Source organism: Bison bison, unplaced genomic scaffold (genome assembly GCF_000754665.1).
Source record: "Bison bison bison isolate TAMUID 2011002044 unplaced genomic scaffold, Bison_UMD1.0 scf7180017864525, whole genome shotgun sequence".
Classification (NCBI taxonomy): Eukaryota; Metazoa; Chordata; class Mammalia; order Artiodactyla; family Bovidae; genus Bison; species Bison bison.
In genome coordinates, this window is record NW_011495076.1 from 11776453 (window position 1) to 11782764 (window position 6312).

Below are 6312 nucleotides of genomic sequence, written 5' to 3' on the forward strand. Positions count from 1 at the left end.
GTCTTCTCTAACACCACAGTTCAAAAGCATCAATTCTTCAGCACTCAGCTTTCTTTGTAGTCCAACTCTTACATCCATACATGATTACTGGAAAAACCATAGCTTTGACTAGACAGATCTAAATAGATCTTAGATGCTACTAACAATATCTCACCAGGATTATTTTTTCTTCCAGTTTTATTAAGATATAATTGATATACAGCACCCCACTCCAGTACTCTTGCCTGGCAAATCCCATGGACGGAGGAGCCTGGTAGGCTGCAGTCCATGGGGTCGCTAGGAGTCGGACACGACTGAGTGACTTCACTTTCCCTTTTCACTTTCATGCATTGGAGAAGGAAATGGCAACCCCCTCCAGTGTTCTTGCCTGGAGAATCCCAGGGATAGGGGAGCCTGGCTGCCATCTATGGGGTCAAATAGAGTCGGACACAACTGAAGCAACTTAGCAACAGCATAATGATTTGACTTTTATAGATAGTGAAATGATTATCCCAAAGTTTGAAAGTAAAAGTCACTCAGTTGTGCTGGACTCTTTGCGACCCCATGGACTATACAGTCTATGGAATTCTCCAGGCCAGAATACTGGAGTGGGTAGCCTTTCCCTTCTCCAGGGGATCTTCCCAAGCCAGGGAATGAGCCCAGGTCTCCCGAATTTCAGGTGTAGTCTTTACCAGCTGAGCCACAAGGGAAGCCCATCCCAAAGTTTAGTAAACATTGACCATTTAATATAGATACAAAATTAAATAAATGGGGGGGGTGAAAATTTTTTCTTTCTGATGAGAGCTCTTAGGATTTACTCTTTCAACAATTTTGATATATAACATATAGCAATGTAAATTATATTTATCACATTGTACATCAGATCTCTATTACTCTTATCTTATAACTAGGGATTTATACCTCCTGACTACCCACATCTAAATCCCAAGGGAAGGAGGAAAGCTAGTGAATGATGACACTTTTGATATATTTGTTCTTTTCTGGATGCCCACGGAGCCTTCCCCCACTCCACTTCCCACCATACCTAGGGAAAGATTAATACAACAGAAAAGCAGAGATGAAGAGAGAAGGTTTCTCTTGATTCCAAAAGCCTTGGTCTTGGGGGAATTTAGGGCATGAAAAAGAACTGTTGAGTGATATAGGAGCAAGACTTCCCGGTCAAGGGAGAATAAGTTAGGAAAATAAGCAAAGTAGTTTTTGACACATGTGCACCTCTAGCACTGACCCAGATGAGGGAGGGTTTAAAAGCAGAGGTACTTGTGCCACCTGCTTGAGTAGGGCCCTCTGAGGAGTTCCTTCCAAGTGGTTCCCCTGCACAGTGGCAGGGCATTTATTCTGTTCTCCACACCACATTCACCACATGAGGCTCCATGATGCTGCATCAGGCCTGCCCACTCAGATTTATCAGACTTGCACAGAGCCCCAAGAAAAGGAAAGAAGTATCAAAAAGTGTCTTTAGCCCTACGGGTCATATTGAATGAGCATGAAGGACATAGCAGCATCCCCAACAAACCAGTGACTGAGGACAGACAAGACGATGCACCATCAGCAGATCCAAGATGTAAAACTAAGGAAGAGACTCTCCTCCACAGACCCACCCTGACAGTCCTTGGCAATAAGCCCCTGGAATTTATATGCAATACAATCTTAACAAACTGGAAGAAACTAGGAACTGATTGAGATGAAGTTTCTACCACCTGAAGGAATGGGGATTTGTAAAAGAAATTAAGTTCAGTTCTTTAAAAAAGAGAAAGTTTTATCTCACAAAGGACTTCAATAATCTATGTTTTCTACTTTTAAAAATCTGAATGAAACCAGACAAAACAAAATTATTTCATCAAGCTGATGGTAGGTATTCATTATACTATTTGGTATATCTGAGATGGTTGAACTATTTTACAAAACAAATTTTGCAAAAGAAAATATATTTATTCCAATCCTGAATCTATGTACTGAAATTTGCCTCCTGAACCCTGGCATCTGCTATGATTTAGGCAGTATCCTCAGTGCTTTTAAGTGCATCACCTCATTGAATGTTCATGACACCCCTCTTGAGTAGATGCCAATTATATTTTTCATTTTACAAATAAAGAAAGGAAAGCTAATTTAAAGAAACAGTATAAAAAGAATATTTTCTTAGCCATCTTGATCAGATTTTTAAGATGTAGAAATAGTTGTCTTTTTTTTTTTTTAAGAAAATAAATAGAAAAAAATCATTTAAGAGAGTCAAAATGAAAAGACTCAAACAGGAAGATTCCAGTGAGGCCTTCAAACCAGCACAGGAACAGGAAGGGATTGGGTAATGAGGCAAAGACTTCTCTAGAAAGTGATTTTTTTCCATGTATAAAATGAAAGGTATAGAAGAAGTTATAGCAGGTAAGGGAAGAAGGCCTCAATGGGCTTTGGTGTATGAGGGTGAATAGGGAATGGTATGAGACGTGGTGGTGGTGAAAATGGGGTAAATACTCAGCGGAAATACAGGCTGTAAAAATACTAGCATTTATGTTCTTGTATATAAATAGTCACTGCTCTAAAATGTACTCCCTCCCTTCTTGTCCTTCTCCCAAGGGCCCCAACTCCTAGTGAGCCAGCAGCTAGCCAGCAGGACGCTAAGGCACAGCACCAGAGCTGGGACCAGCCCTGGAATGACTCCTTGGTGGCTCTGCATACTGGTTATTAAATTGTTTTTATATCACACCTAGTGATAATCCTTATTATAATCCAAGATATTCTTTTTGAACTCATCAACAAAGGCACATTTGGGCAGTCTCAGCCTTCTGTGTGTTAAGAAATCTTTGAAAGATGACTGCATTTTCAAACCTTCATATCACTATAAGTGGTCAAACCTTAGACTCCTAATCCTGGAGCAGGAATCAGATGAAGCCAGCTGAGAGTATGAAGAGGACCCAGGGAGGTAAGGATGGGAAGAGCAAGCTGAGCTAAGGGGTTTAGGAGGCCAAGAGAAGGAGGTGAGAGAACATAAAAGGCAATGAACGTCACAGTCTTGCCATGAGCAGGCCCTCACTGCACTACTTAAGAATCCTACACCCCATAAGCTGTTAACAGTGCCATAGTTATTTACCAACTTTAAAATGTTTCATTGCCCCACAAAACTCCTTAAGATCATTTTCTTGTCTTTAAACTTCAGTTTTTCCATTTTGAAGATGGCTGGTTTGATGATCTACATCCTTTAGCTCTCTATACAGTAACATTGAATGCGTGAGCTGACCTTTAAGACAGCTTCTTATTAAAAAAAAAAAGGGCAAATGGGTCTCCATTTACCCTTTTTTTTTTTTTTCCCTAGTCAATGATTTAGAGAAGTTATTAACCTGCCTCTAAGCCTAAATTTATCTGTGTGGGTATCAAATAAAAAATATACATTTTTTAACATGATTATTCATTTCAATCTTATACTCTGCTAACAATGTCATACTTCATCTTTTCTTTATATCTCATAAAGTTGGATGCAGCCAAGTATCTAAATCAGCTATTATAACCAGAATATGATCTGTTTCTCTTTGGTGCCAGCTTCTTGTTGGGGCAGGTTATTGAAGAATTTGTGGTTTTTCCTCTCATTAGGAATTCATTTTGGCCTTGACAACATTTCACTGATCATTATGATTCTATGTGCTATGCTGACTTTGGGGTGGAATCCCCAGGGAGGCTGCTTTCCCTTCTTTAAGTGCTAGTTAAGCATTACTCAGGCCTCCCCACAAAGTCCATTCCTTGCTGGAATGCAGGACATGCTGCCTCCCTGTTCCTGTTGACTTTTTTTCACAATCAAGATTACTCATCCCAGCTGAAGACTGGATAACAATAGATGGGAAACAGCTTCCACATTTTTCCATAGAATAAAACTCAACTGCTTTGCAGCCAACATTTACGAAGGAGTGTTTCAGAGAAGAAGCCAGTTCTAACCCTGCTGCAGAGAAGCAGCCAATTCTGACTCCATTTTGGAAACTGTTTGACTTGCTTTTCATTGCTTTTGTTATTATAATCATACACTAGGGCTTGCTTCAAAGGACCCTGTCCCTCTGCCTGAAACTAAAGTGCCTTTGTTAAATTCATAGATAATCTGACCCTGCCCACCTGTGAATAGAAGAGATTAACACACCCCTTCCAAAGGCTGGCCATTCCCTGGAGTTGTTTTGCAAGACTGAAGACCCGTGAACTTGACTTCCCCACTGCCTCTCCCTCTCTTTTCTGCCTTTTGATTTTAGTTCCTCTTTACTTCTTTCTCTCTGACTCTATAAAAGAACCTGGCATCCAGACCACGGCAAGATGGTTATTTTGAGGCACTAGCCTGCCATCCTCTCTGTTAGTCGGCTCCCTAAATAAAGTCCCTTCCTTGTCTTAACCCCTAGTTTCTCGGATTTATTGGCCTACCGTGCAGGGAGCAGACTCGGTAACAGGAAGAGTTAGAGGAACGGTAATCTTTTAAGAATTATTAGAGGTAGACTAGGCACTACACAGGGTTTCCTGGGTAGCTCAGCTGGTAAAGAATCTGCCTGCAATGTGACCTCTGTTAGATTCCTGGGTCAGGAAGTTCCCTTGGAGAAGGGATAGGCCACCTGCTCCAGTATTCTTGAGCTTCCCTGGTGGCTCAGATGGATGTGAGAGACCTAGTTTCCATCCCTGGGTTGGGAAGATCCCCTGGAGGAGGGCATAGCAACCCACTCCAATATTCTTGCCTGGAGGATCCCATGGACAGAGGAGCCTGGTGGGGTTGCAAAGAGTTGGACACAACTGAGCGACTAAACACACACACAGGCACTACACAACACACTGACCCTGACACACCCCCCTTTGCTAGAATATCTTGTTTGTTAACATGTAATCTGTTTAAAGCATTTAGAAGTAAAACCAAAAACCCAACTTTGGGAAAAATTTTAGTATTCTAATGATGACTAGTCAGCATAATTAGTCATGCCAACATTTGTGACACTTCTCCTCCCTTATAGTTGAAATTTATCTTTTCTTTAAAAATTATATTGCCTTTCTGCCATCAACAATAACAAAAACCTTTGCGCTGTCATTCCCTTTATGTGTTTATGTTTTCTCTCCACCTCCATAATCAATTCTAGGAGTTCCATCCTCTATTTCTCCTTCTCCTCCTTTTGTACCCATATTCCCTTTTCTAGACTGCCATGTATCCTGTGCCATTTCTGGTATAGTCCTAACTTTTTCAAGTCATAATCTGACTTTTGATAGCATGTGGAACATAATGTAAAATGTCCTTTCCATTTTTGCAGAGTGAATTTCCTAACAATAATAAGTGAACTTGTCCTAAAGTAAAATGACTGATTATTGCTCAATTCATCTTGTGCTGATTTATAATAAGGCAAAGAGAGAAGCTCCCGATTTAGGAAGTTTCTTAGATAAGATATTTTAACTTCTAAAAACTTTTTAAAAATTCTAATCAATTACTTAATAAAAACAAGCCTCCTTTAACTCACAGTCAAGTACTTTAAAAAATGTCTGGAAAACTTGAAACTCCAATTAAATATTTGTACAACTGTAAATATTTTGTGTGTTTTATAAACATAGCATAACCTGTTGCCACAGATTTCCTTTGTTCCAGAAAAAAAAAGTAATACAATTATAGAAAAGTTAAACATTTTTATTTCTTATTTCAAAGCATTTGGGAGACGTTTCAGAAGCAGTTGGTAAACGTTAAATTCGGCAGGCCTGTTTTTCCAAGTTTCCATTCACACAGACTAGATGTAAACCAGTGTCACCAAAAGCACACCACACACGCACCCACACAGATTCCTTCCTTGTGTTTAGGTATGAATTACACCTAAAGATTCTGGGTCACTTTTCATCCCTTCCACTGTAAAACTGGGAGATAGTTGTATCTTAGGCAGCGACGGAACTTGGGCGACAGGAAGAAACGGCTTAAAACAAGGTAGAATTCTTTCTGAAGCTCGGTTGCCCATACTGGGCATCTCCGTACACGGTCTTCGTCTCCCTGCTGCCGTCCCCACCCCTGCTGGGATGATGCAGTGCGAAAACATTAGCTCTCCCCAATACGCCTCTCAGTGGCTTATAGCTGAGAAAATGTTGCCCCAGGTTTAAAATATCTGCCCAAGGAGCCCAGCGCGAGTGAAACGCTTTCTCGTTGCTCTTGAGTCCCTGCGGGCTCTCCCCGCCCTCTGCTGCCATAACCTTGGGGATGTGCCTAGACCCGGCTCAGCGCACATCCCGGCCAACCGCGAGCAGAACAAACCCTTGGCGGAGAGCCAGGAGGCTCCCTCCCAGCCACCGCCCCCCCACCCGGCCGCCTCACCCTCAGCGCCTTTTTTTTTTTTT

The 6312-nt window shown here is 41.3% G+C and overlaps 1 pseudogene; it reads right to left on the reverse strand.

The window, feature by feature from the left end:
• LOC104981958 overlaps nucleotides 1-6165 on the reverse strand; it is a 13838-nt pseudogene extending 7673 nt beyond the window's left edge.
• Between the last annotated feature and the right edge of the window lie 147 nt (nucleotides 6166-6312).